Source organism: Merops nubicus, unplaced genomic scaffold (assembly GCF_000691845.1).
Source record: "Merops nubicus isolate BGI_N331 unplaced genomic scaffold, ASM69184v1 scaffold34243, whole genome shotgun sequence".
In the NCBI taxonomy this organism is placed as follows: Eukaryota; Metazoa; Chordata; class Aves; order Coraciiformes; family Meropidae; genus Merops; species Merops nubicus.
The window spans coordinates 43,619-56,695 of record NW_008601573.1 but is presented as its reverse complement, the minus strand read 5'-3'; the positions used below and the strand labels follow the sequence as shown (position 1 = coordinate 56,695).

Sequence of the window (13,077 nt, the reverse complement as noted above, 5' to 3'; positions counted from 1 at the left end):
CATAGAAGGGAGCGTAGGAGGCTGAAAGGAGGGAGACACGGGAGCAGCAGCGGCAGTGGGGTTTGTACACAGGTCCCAAGGCAAAGGCGCTTCCAAGCTGGTCCCTGTAGGGTTTTGCGTGCTAAGCTAGTTTTGGGGGGAGGGGGGGAATCTCCTCTTCCTTTTCTTTCCCTTTTCTTTCTTTTACCAGAGCCTGCTGAGGGTTGAGTCCTGCCTAGGGTAGGGATATCTGCAGTGGGGCTGTTGCATTGTTTTGGTTGGGCTAGAGAAGGGGCTTAGCTGAGGGGTCCTGCTGCCTGGCCTGTGACCATTACAGGTGAGTCTTTGATTATTACCAGCGTTTTCTGCCGTGGGCGCTTTGGGGAGGGGGGTGGCAAAAAGGGAGTGAAACGCGACGGGAACGTCTCATTATCCTCCGGGCGAGTATAACTCCTTCCCAGCCAGATATGCGTTTAAATTCAGTTTAAGTTGTCTTGAATTTGTCTTCTCTTTTGTGAGGTTTGGTTAAAAATGGCAGGCTGTCGCTATATCTTGTGAATATGGCGGGTTACTGTAACTGGAGGAGCTGAGGAGAATTTTTTGGCAGTTATGCCAGATTTATGCATTATGTTTGGAAAAAAAGCTAGAAGGGGCTATTATGTGACAACATACCGCTTCCTTAGACCTGTGATTTTCAGAATGGGTTTATGTGTTATTGGGACTGCGTATTGAGTTTTATGAAGCTTGGGGAAACCTAATCTTATCCTCCATCCTGTATATTTTTGTTTTGTGGTACTAAAATGGCTCGTTATAGGCCTAATCTCTTTGCCTTCCACACCCCCGCGTCCCTTCCTCCCTCCCTGCTAGTATCTCCGCTTCGTGGTGTAACCTGGACAAACGGAAAGCAGTACTCAAGAGTTTCTGTGCCAATTTAAAAGGGGATCATTCTCCCCACCCCCTTTCTGGAGGGTGTAAGTACTTAATACTGGTGCATCCCTTTCTTGCTTTAGTTTCTGCAGCCAGCGTTCACGTTCCTTGGGTGACATCTTTCAGTCTCTTAAAGAAATAAGTAGTGGTGGAGTAGACCCACCAGTCTATGCTGCAGACATAGGGGAGGAGAAACAAACGGTTCGCTGTGTAGTACTAAATAGGGTAGAGAAACATAATATAGCCTGATTATAAAGGTCCTGTATTCCCCCATACTCAGCCATTAGGGAATGTGCGGTGGCTAAAAGCCCCGAGGTCCTTAAAATGGTACATGCTTCGTGTCGTTGAAAGCAGAAGTTTAGTGCTACATCTAGATTTAGGAATGTTTTAGCCTGTTTATTTACAGTACCTTAAAGGAATAATAACGAAACGCTTTCGTTATTCAGGGCTCGGATCAGAGAAAAGATTGAGATTCATGGCTGTAGTTATAACGCATAATTCGTTGGTTATAATCAGCGTACTTTTAAAGTTACTTTACAAAAAATGTGGAGCAAATTTTTTAATTTCCCTCTTTTGTCCTTTAGAGATTCTAAAAATGGCGGCCTCAGGCTGATGTTGTGGTAATCTAATCGGCTCGGGTCCTCCACACCCCATGCAGTGCGTTTGTCTGCAGAGTATTACAGTCTTATTATGTTTAAATGAAAAGACCGTTCCCTTCAAATAACGTACAAAACATCTCTTGACTTTACTGCGATTTAAAAATGCTGTGTTCCAGCTGATTAATTTTATTGGTTATGTGTGTGAAAGGCAAGTGAACGAGACCACTCTTGTCGGGGAAAAGGGGGGTGGAAGGAGGCAACGGTCTCGAGCAGCTTCTTTGAGGGGTGTGTATTGGTTGTATGTCGGTTTAATAATTTGGATAAACTCCTGCATATGTGGTGGTGGATGCTGCACGTCCGTCCATCCTATTAATGACAGAAAAACAGTAATATCAAACTAAATAGTGGATTAAGATCACTAGAACACTCAGCCAGGTTCTTTGTGGAATCACATTTGTGAACCATCATATTCACCTTCCAGGAAATACCTCTGCTGGACATAAAGACAGTAATCCCATGTATTCATAGTTTGAGAGTAGTAAACGAACTTGGTACTTATGGAGATAATGCATGTGAGATTATAACCTGTTACATTATTAGACTCAGAATTTCTTCTGCCACCATGTAATATCGGTATTAATTTTTTTCTTCAGTTTGTTTTGTATATTGCTGTGTAAATTGTGCGTGTGGTTATACACATACAAATACCGAGTGAAAGTGCAGTTCCTAACCTCTAAATTTTTTTTTCCTCAATGAAATACGAACCTTTTAGTATCACCACTATAAATATGTTTGGGTGGGGGGAAGGGAGGTCACAAGGATTTATTATTTGGTAGTTGGTGTAGTGTGCTCTCATACAAACTTATGGAGGCTGAAACTGTACGTCTTAAGCCGCAAAAAAAGAAAAATTAATTTTTCCATTTTTTTGTGTTTGTCTTTAATCTTGTCCTTGCTTTAATGAGGTATGAACTCCTGTTCTATTATAGCTTTGGAACCTTCTGGATTTAAACAAACAAATGTGAGGCATTGAAATGGCAGAACTGTCCTCAGATTCTGAAGAATTTTAATTTGCATACCATTTAGAAGCAGTAATGTATGGTTTCAGGTATACCTGAAGTTGAACAATAAGATAGTAAGATTTTGAGTATTGTTAGTGCATGCCTTTCGTGTGTTTTGAGGCCAAAGACTGAGTGATTTCAACCACTGAGTGATGCATTAATAGTCCAGTAATGCATGCTTCCATCATACCTTCCTTGTTTTTATAGATTTAATTACTTCTAGTAAACCATGTTTTACTCTGTTTATTAAGAAGTACACAAAATTCTGAAGAATGTATGCATGGACCCTCTTGGAAACCTTTTGCTGTTTGCTTTCCCTATGTTTAAAGCGTCTGTTATTATGAATAATTTTTTTAACATCATGACTTAGAGGGTTACACAGCTCTGCAGTCTAACTTCATGGTCTCAGTCATGTTCTCAACCAGACATCTGATTCACGACTAAAATAATTTTGTATGCTTTACAGAAGTGTTGGGGAGTGGGCGGGAAGGGGTGTGTGTGAGAGGAATGTTAATAAACCCGAAGATTGAAATACACTCAAATTTTATAGTTTATCTTATAGATCACAAATTTTCTGCACTAAGAACCTCTCAGGATTTTGAGATCTTCCAGTGTTTTCCTCTGTGAGTTTTAGTGAGTCAGCTTTTGTGACTCAGTTTCTCCATTTGTAAAATAACAGATCTGTGATGTATTATAAGGAGAAAATATTACAAAGTTCTACCTTTTATTTTTTTAACCCCATGGATGTTGAAAAGTTACAGTATGTTCATTAAAAAAACAAAAATACCCCCTAAAACTAATAAACTTCTTTAAAGAGAGAAGATATGAAATTTAATTTTTTTTTTTCAAAAACATTTCTCATCTACGTTGTGTTACAAATGCAGTAATACAGACTGTAGTTCCAAAACTGTTTATGTATCATTAAGCTTTAAATATCTGAAGGAAAAATCTGCTTAACTGTCACTTACCCTCATGAGTGAACTTTTTTTTGCCATCTGGGAAATTTCAAAGGGGAAATAACACTGTCTTTTTAGACTGTATCTAGGGAAAGTTTCTCTTGGAACTAAAATTCAGATTACTTTTGGGAGTTCCATTACCTCATGTCTTTGGTACAGTTTCAGCACACAACTGTTAACATTCTGTTGGAAAGCAACAGAAATTGGTGTCACAGTGAAGGCTGTAGTGTCTCTCTAGTCCTGATCTCAGTTTGATTTGAGGACAGTCTTAAAATTAGTACTATCATGCGTGCAAAATTAGTGAGGACTATTTGCGGGACTTGGTTAAGGAGTGATGCACATACTTGTAGAATTGTGGCATTATTCTAAACAGATGAATGTAAGTGAAGGTTTAATGAAAGTATTCTGCTGTTTTCATGTAACATTCTAAAAAAATTGAAGTTTGGAGGGGAGTAATGGTGTGGATTAAAGATATAAAACACAGTTCAGACTTCTGGAGAGATCCTAAAGAAGTCCATGTATGTTCTTGGCCTTGTGACTTTCATACAAATGAGCATTTGTGAATCTCAATAGCAAATTTTGTTGGACAGTGTTTTTGGAATAGATACAATGTTTAAATGTTTCCACTGTGCAAATAGTAGTTTTGATTTATGGCTAAAAATGAAACTTAAGGCGTCTCTGGAAAAAAAAATTCAGCATATGCAGAATGCGAATTAAGGGAAAAAATATACTTCTTACTCATCCAGAATTTGGAATATTTAAAATATTCTTTGTAGTGAGCTTTTGAATCATGCAAGATGACTATTTCTAGCTATAGCAGTGTTCACATTTTCTTAATATTCGAGGAATTGTACCCACAAATATTAACCTAATCTCTTTGGGGATCCAAAATTCTGTTTGTGACCTTCATGCTACAAAACAACATGCTGTAGTTTTGTTGAAAGGCAAAACTGCTGTTACCTTTCAGGCATAACAAACAAGCTATCTTAAAGAAACCTTGTTAAGGTTTCATATACTTGCTAGGAGGTAATAAGTTTATTTTTATTTCATTTTACAGATCTTAATGTGATATTAATGGAACAGGCAAGATTCTAAGCTCTGCTGGTTGTTACACAATTTTAATAGTAAAGGTTATCTGTTAAACCTTTGAAGAAGGCGTTGTTGTACAAAGTAAAGCCTGACTTAAGGTCTTCCTTATCTTTATTTTTCTGAATTTAAATACTTGACAAGTAGTAGTGCAAATCAGTGTCCACTCAACTTCTGTTTCAAAAGTACCAACGAAGAATATATTGAAATAGCATACAGATTGCATCCTGTGCAAATAAAATATGTTAGATAGTTTTGCATATTTTATTTGAAGATTGCTATCTTCCCTTTCATATGATAGTTCATACACTGCTTAGGTGGAGATTCGGTGTTGTAAAACTTAAGAGACTGGCAAGGGACTAGCAGTTAGGCAAACTGGGTAAAGTATGGGAATGCCAAAGTAGTATTGATCCTAGTTGTAGGATTTAGGTTCATGTTAACATTTTCAATAGGTGCAGATACTAAAATGCCATAGTGCAGGCTCAGGTTTAAAGAATCTCTTTAAGAAGAACTATTCTCATTTGTAGTTTTTTTTTATTGTTTTATGCCATCATAGTCTAGATAATCATTCACTTTTATATCTTTATCTCAAAAATAAATTACGGGCAAATTCAAAGACAAGATGATAAGTCTGGGTTTTAATGACATTAGTGTACTTTATATTACAGCTTAAGAAGGAGTACCTATAATGTGTTGTCCATTGTTAGTTATTTCATCAGTCACAGAAAGTGATTGAATTCATATCTTAATTTTACAAACTGGGAATTTGAAATGTATACAGGATAGTAGCTTTGGATCTTCTGCCCAGAGGAGCTCTGAATATTTTAATTGGTTTGGTGTTCATCACTCTAATTCTTCTAACTTGACTACGTCTAAAGATAATTTTTTCTTTAACAGTGGGTGATGCTCTTAACTTGGCTTGAGTAGACAAAAGACACTAACTCCTAATTAGTATGGTTATAATGGGGCTGTGTTTAAAATCATATCACAAGACAGATCATATTCCCAGTCTAGACAGTTAATCCTGTCTTAACTGTTGGTTTAAAGAAACTTTTCCAACGAGGAATGTTTTTTAGTAGGTTCCACTTAAACAGAAAGTGAAGACCTGAGAATTACAGGAACTTATTTATAGTTTTGGAGGAAGATGTAGAGCCATTACAGCCTCTCATTTGGTTTCCAAACCTGTTGTTCTAGAACTGTTAAAGAAATGTGAATACTTTTATATAAAACTGATAAACAATACAGTAGTTACTTTCCTGGTTTATAAGGATAAGGTTCTTCCCTCAGATGCTTTATCAAGTAATACAGCTAATTGCTTGCTTTTTTTTTTTTTGCTTAGAGTAGAAGCTCCTGATGGGACTTTTACTCTTTAATATTATTGTGCAAGATTTTTATGAATGATAGTAGTTATATTTATAATCTTCACTGTTTCTTACTTTCCAATCATGTCTTCTGTACTGGAAGACAAATAAATGAAACTGCATATTTTTTTCCCTCTTCTGTGTGGCAGTAGTATTGAAAGTTTAAAAGCTGTGTTTTGTGCTTTGATTGCTGGGCAGAGTTTTAGTTGTGTTTATTCTAAGATGGTGTATTTCATATCTTTCTTACCACAATTAAAAATGCATACTGATAGCCCCTTTGAAAACACAAAAGTTTAATGTTACAAATGCATTAATCTTAAATATCTTAACGTAAACTACTCAATACAGTTTTGCAAGATAGTTGTAATTTAAAAGGAAATGTGTTTTGCTGTTTTTTTGAAAGTAGGAAAGATCTTTTGATCTTGAACTTATGTAATTTTTTTGGCTGTCCTTGAGCATGACATAGTCCCCTCTATCTGTTCCCTCAACCTCTCTTGCCCTCTTCCTCCCAAAATCTTAGTGCAGAGCATTGAAACACTGCCAAGTTGTTACCAAGAGATATAGTCCCATTTGAACTGTGGTTAAAATTGCATGGAGGAGTCCATCTAACAGCTAGAAAGAATTAAAGTTTCTGTTTGAAAGAGTGCAACTTTCTCACTTGCTTGTGTTTAAATTCCTAGGCACAAGTCTAACAGTTAAGTGAATGTCTACATACTGCTTCCATAAGGAAAATTAGAAGGGCTGCTGTGCTAGTCATGTAGGTCAAATGCCATTGATAAAACAAGGGAAATATGTTTTCACTTAGGTAGATTCCAGAAACTATCAAGTTGGAAGTTTGCTTACCTGAAATGTTTGACTTCATATAAATCAAAAGAATTTACTTCTTGTCTAGTAGGTATCTCATAATTATAGTAGACTCCCAAGTTTTACGAAGCAGTATAGAAAAAAAAGAAACACTAAAGTGAATTATTTTATTTGACGTCATGAAACCTGCAGAATATTTAGATTGTTGAAGACAATACCAGTAGCTATTTGTAGCTGCATACTTTTCTCCCCAAAAGCCTTCTAGCTTCTTGGAAAGAATATTGGGCTTTAGAATTCGGACTTCTAGTGACTGACTTGTCATGAGGTACACTTTTAAACTGAAGAAAAAAAAGTATACTTAGCTCCTACAGTTGTAGGCATGACTTACAGGGTATTCTTACAGCATGTGCACTGCATGTACTTGAAAAAACACTTGATATTTTGAAATGCTTGTCAAGAATGACGATTTAAGGTAACAGGTGTAAATAATGTTTTCTTAGAGAATAGTTGGTAAGTCACAGGTATTTTGTGTAAATTTGATCAACAGTTACTTCCCATGTTTTGGTGGATGGAGAAAAGTGCTTGCAGTAAAACAGTTGATACAAAGAATAATTTAAAGCCAAGATCTTTTTGCTGGGAAACTACTTCGTTTTCTTAACCTTTAAATTTCTATTTAAAGGATTTTTGCACCTCACAGTGATACAGTGTAACACTAATGTTAGGTACCTAGTACATACTTTACTTTTTGATAGCAGCATGGCTTAGAAATTTTCTCTCTTATTATTCCTTGTGTGCCATACTTATATTTTACAATACCTTGACTCTTCAGCTCAAAATATTTGGTATAAAGGAATAGGTCTTTTAGTGTGTGGTTTAAGAAGTGTGGCAGGTATTTAGTGAACTTAGAGATGTCAGGTGACTGGCAGTTAATTTTTGATTTCAGGGGTTGATTTCTGCAAATAAGACCTATATGCATGGTATTTTTTGTACACCTACGCTTACTGCTTCTTTGGTAGATTTCTGTTCCATATACTAATTCTTATTCTTTCTGTGACTGCATTTAGCTTTATTTCCCTTCTACCACTCGTTCTTTTTCTCTTCCTAGTCTCATATTTTGTCTAACTTCCTCTGAGAGAAGAAAAGGAGGAGTGAAGAGAGAGAAGAGGTAAGGGAGAAGTCTTCCATGTTTTAATGGACTGGCATAAATATGTGAGGAAGAGATTGCTTTCCATCACTTCAGGAATACCCAAGAAGAGCACCCTTGGCCCAGATAGTAAAGGGAAGATAGCGTACAGCCAGTGGAAGCTGGCTTTTCTGTGTGGCAGAAACTTCACTAACTAACACAGTAACTCTAGAGTCATACTCAAAAGGTCTGCTTTTTTTTCCATCACTAGAGTTAGTGTAATGATCTGTATACTGAACATACTTACATGATGGAAACTCAAATGGTTAATGTATTGATCTTGAATAATATGGAAGAGACAGGACTTAATTTTCTTCTTCATTCTAGATCCAAAATCAAGACCAATACATGAAGTTTGGCTGTAATTTCAAACAGGACTGAGATCTTTGTTGAACCTTAAGTCTGGAATGTATTTTATCAGGATGTTCAGAAGTATGCGAATGAACTATTTACTTCACCATACTTGTTCTTTTTCTGTATTGGCACTGGATTAAAAGCAAAACAGGAGGAGGGCCCTTAGGTTGACTGTGGTAGCCATGTTTCTTAAATAAGTTGGTCTAATGATCCCTAGGTCTCTGTTGGTGCACCAAATAACTTTAAATATGTATTTATGTAGTTAGGAGCTTAATGCCCTTGAGATCTCTGAAACTCTGGACAGGGGCATTCTGAGCAGTGTCCTGGGAGGGGAAGAATGATAATTTTAGCCATTATCTGCATGTGTAACTCCAAACCAGCTGTAGCAGGCACCTTTTTATGTGTATTTTTTTCCTCCCTTTTCTTGTTTATCTGGCAGAGCACATGAGAAGAAAGAGAGGTGGACATGAGTGCTGACCATGTATAGGTCAGTGTGGGTGGCATATGAGAATATTGAGGAGCATTTGAATGAGGCTAGGACCAGTTAATATTGTGATGAGGAAGAAACTTCTATTAGAAGGATATAGAGAATGTTAGGTCAGTAGGAATATTTAGGCACAAACTACAAATACATAGAAAACTAGATTTGTTTTAGAACAAGTTATTTCTTTTCTGTGGTTTGCAGGAGTTGGTCATTAATGGGTCTTAATTTGTATAATGTATTTGAATGTGCCTACTGTGTCTTATTTTTACCTCCTACCCTTTTTCATCTTGGCACAAATTTGAAGTAGACTGCTGGCTATCTGTTAGGTTACCATAGAGAGCATCAAAGAGTAGCAAAGGTCTAAAATTGGACTCATAGTTGTTTCTAAGCCTGCATATTTCATACTGCAGCTGCAGTGTTGTAGCGTTTGGAAGTTGGATATCCCTCCTAATCTCTTAGCAAAATCTCTACCATGGTGGAGCATGTCCAAGGAAACAGGGAAAGAACTTCCTTGTGGGAAAGATTAGTGATTTATTCATGTATTCTCCTTCTAGGTCTGATTAAAGATGCGTTATCTCCTTAGAAACAGCTGGCAATAAGTAAATATTCAAATTACTTTGATATGTGCTTATGCTATATATATATGCTGCTTATATTTCTTCCAGATTTGTGTGTAAGTGTTCACTATTTGAAGAATATCTAGAGATACCATTAAAATGGCATTTTCTATCACTTGTCTTCCAGATAACTATTGCATAGAGAAGAGGTGAATACTCAACAGTAGTAGAAAGCAGAAGTCTAGCAAAGCATGCAATTTTTTTAAGTAAAATCCTAATGTTTTCTTCTCTCTCTTCCCTGTTAAGCCCTTCCCCCAAGTAAAAAGGAGGAAAAAAAAAAAATATTAAAATGAAGGAAAAAAAAATAGTGGGCAAGGAAGCCAAGTAGGAAAGCTCATTTTTGGCTCTGTGACAGTTCAGGATGGTAGTTTTCACACTAGATTTGTGGATTATGATACACTGTATTGATAGTACATTTTTATGTAGAAATTTCTCCTCTATAGATTGTGCTAAGGCATAGACGTACCAACTTCTCTTAGGTCCTTTATTGTACATTGCTTTGTGGGAAGTGTGCTTCACATGACCACAGGTTAAAATTGTTGGCCTGTAAATGCGAAGGAAGGCATGACAAGAATTGCTTCTGCTAATGATTGCAAAACTTGTATAGATATATGATGTAATCAGGGAGGGGGCAGAGGAGAATGTTTAGATTGCATGCTCAATAAGAGGCAACTTATGCATAGAAGACGATTTTAAGTGTTTGTCCTCTAAATCCTCTTTTTCACTTTTTCCATTGTGTGTGGTAGACTTAATTTGGTGTCTCTCAATTTTAAGGTACATAACTGTGTTCCTGTATGGTATATTGAGCACCAGCACTTGAAATGTGGTTTTATTCACCTCCCCTTTAAAAAGAAAGCCTTTTGAAGGGTAAGGAAAGCACCAGCACACCTTGTAGACTATCCTTCCTGGTGTGGTAAGAAAATCAAACAGAATAATACCTTTTGGTCATCTGTGTTTATTACATGAGATAACTTGTGTAAATAAATAACACCAAGATCAGCAGGAGTTGGCAAAGGTCCAAAAGCATTAGTGCCATCCTGGAAATCTTCGCATCTTGCCAAAAAGACTTCATTGAGATGGAAAACCGTATTTAGTCCAGAGTGATCTTGTATGACTGTTGTCAGCCTGGACCCACATTAACCTGGATTTTCTACCAGGAGCAAATGGAAGTTGGAGTTTCGCTTTGGGCTTAGTGGTGTATGAATACAGGTACATGGCTCCGATGTTCAAATTGACTTGAAGTTAAAACCAGTTTAGCATTGTGTGCTGGTTGAGATGAAAGGTCCTGCTTCACTGAAGACTTGTCATGCAACTAGTTTGTATACTTTGAATTATTTTTATCTGTAAATTTGATAGCTTCTTTATCCTTCCTCTACTTCCTTGATCCATACATGAGTAGAAAATTTGCTGTACAGACGCCTTTGTTTCACCAATTTAATCTTTGTTCCAGTAAGTGTAAATTCCCTTGATTTGTATGTGTCCCTTAAACATGAATCTTTATGTATACTCTGTGTATTCTGATACTTAAATACTGCTGTAGGAAATTGTTAATAATTTTTGCCTATATTTAAAGGGTGTGATGCAGTGGGTTTACCAGCATTCTTAGTATAGCAAAAGAGAAGCCTTTTCTGTATGTATCCTTGGGAAGTAAGCTCAGCTTGAATATGGCATGAACTACATGTTTCTCCATAAGTTGGGAAACATGGGCTGTAACTTTCAGATGTTCGGGAGTGATAACTATTCTCAGACATATCAGTTACTCAATGTACTAAATCTGGGGAAATTACCATCTTCACTTTTTACATATCTTGTCATATGTATTAGAAGCTATGTAAATGTTGCTTTTAAGGAAAGACAGTTGACACAAGTAGATAGGTTAGAAGGTTTTGATTGTTTTTTTCCCCTCTAGTTATGTGTGTATTGTATGGAGACCTTGTGGAGATGCAGGGCGGACATAGTATAGAGATGGGAATTTGCTTAACATATTAATCTTCCAGCACTGTCATTAGTTAAGAACTTAGAGGCAAGTTCTTAAGTTCCTGCATCAGTATAAAATCTAAATAATTATTTATCTTATGCTAGCTCTGTTTCCTGTCATGAAATACTCAGCCTAATAATAGGCTAATCTAGTTATAATTTGATTTTTTTTTTTTCTCCCTTAAACTTATACTCTGTATTTAGGGAGGCCCTGGTAATTCTCTTGGCAGAGGAATTCTGTGATGAAATCCCAAGTCTTGAAACACAAACTGTAACTTTTTTTTCCCCATCTTGTAGTTGTTGGATGGTGACTGATAAAGGCAATTGCTAGAAAAAAAATATTGAGCTTCGGGTGTGTATTGAAGTAATGAAAACAGGAACAAGACTTGATATTTTTGTAATGCCTAGTGATGTGAGAAACTTGAACTGATTTAGTCGTCAACTCTTTAAAATTAGTGTAGTGTTTCATGTATGTGAAAAATTCTTAGATCTGAATGAAGAAATACCCTAATTGTAAGCTTAATTTGTGATTTCACTGACATCCCTTTTTAAATTAAAAAAAAAGAAAGTACTGCATCTTGGTTTGAATTCTGTTTCTAATGTCTATAGTGAATTTTTTTTTCCCTTGCCTTCTAAATGCCTTTTGTCATATGTGACAGACACTAAAGACAACAGAATCAGGGAGTTGATTTACTGGGAAGGAAATAGGAGGAACAATTACCTTCTCAGTGTAAAAAGCTGTGATGAGTACTCAGAGGAGTAAAACCAGCTTTTTTTAAGTTATTTTTTCTCTTGGGTTTTTGTAGCATTAAGGGTAAATGTGGATTAAAAAAAGCCCAACAACCAAAAATCCTAAAACAACAAGGTGAGTTTTTTCATTTGTAATAAGTGATATTACCTTCACATATATTACTATTCAGGATTTTTTTATCATTAAGGCAGAAAAGTTATTTTTAATGAAAGTTTTGCATGTGTGCACACAGATGAGAGCCTTAGTATTCTTACACAGCATACGTTTTAGCAGGCTTTTTACCCTATTTCCCCTTCCCTTTCCCTTCTTAAAAAGGCTAAATGTCTTGCAGAAGTGAGCTACCAATGTAGCATATAGCCATATGAGTTATATCTTTCTCAGTATACAAAGTACTATTTGCTATCTTCTGGCTTGAAAAATATGCTTCATGATTAATAAAAATAATAGTAAGTCAGAGTTTTGATAAGTTTTCTCTTGTTACTTCATTGTTGAGTTTAAGTACTGGGAATTGAGTTTCTGAATCTGTAAAAGAAAATGCAAGTAAAAGTGTTGTAAAAAAAATTATTTTCCTACCTTAGAAAAACAGAAAAAAAAATACCAAAGAAACAAAAATAAACTTCTGTGGAAAATGCCATGGAAGAATTTGTCTGGACTCCTGACACTTAAGAGGATGATTGATAGCTGGGCTTATGAAACCTTGTTGGAGTCATCTGGACAGTTTGGCTAGACTGCAAGTTCTTATTTTTCAAGTGTACTTTCTGTCTAGGTGATCTGTCATCTGCTTGTTTCCTGAAACTGTTCTGTATAGTTTTTGGTGGTCCTACAAGATGCAAGTGGAAGGAGGGAAAAATGACATGCTGACAGAGTAGGCCTGGAGTTCCTTTTTGTCCATATCTGATCATCACATCTAGATTTTGGTTTGAGTGTTTACATCCTTTAGG

At 36.3% G+C, this 13,077-nt stretch overlaps 1 protein-coding gene across 1 annotated transcript in view; it reads left to right on the top strand.

The window, feature by feature from the left end:
- Nucleotides 1-39: 39 nt before the first annotated feature.
- The window catches only part of KMT2E (lysine (K)-specific methyltransferase 2E), a gene marked incomplete at its 3' end in the record, with an annotated part of 56,648 nt that continues 43,610 nt past the window's right edge, over nt 40-13,077 (top strand). The window contains exons 1-2 of the mRNA XM_008938039.1: nt 40-316; nt 7,876-7,935. The remainder of the gene's footprint in view (nt 317-7,875; nt 7,936-13,077) is intronic.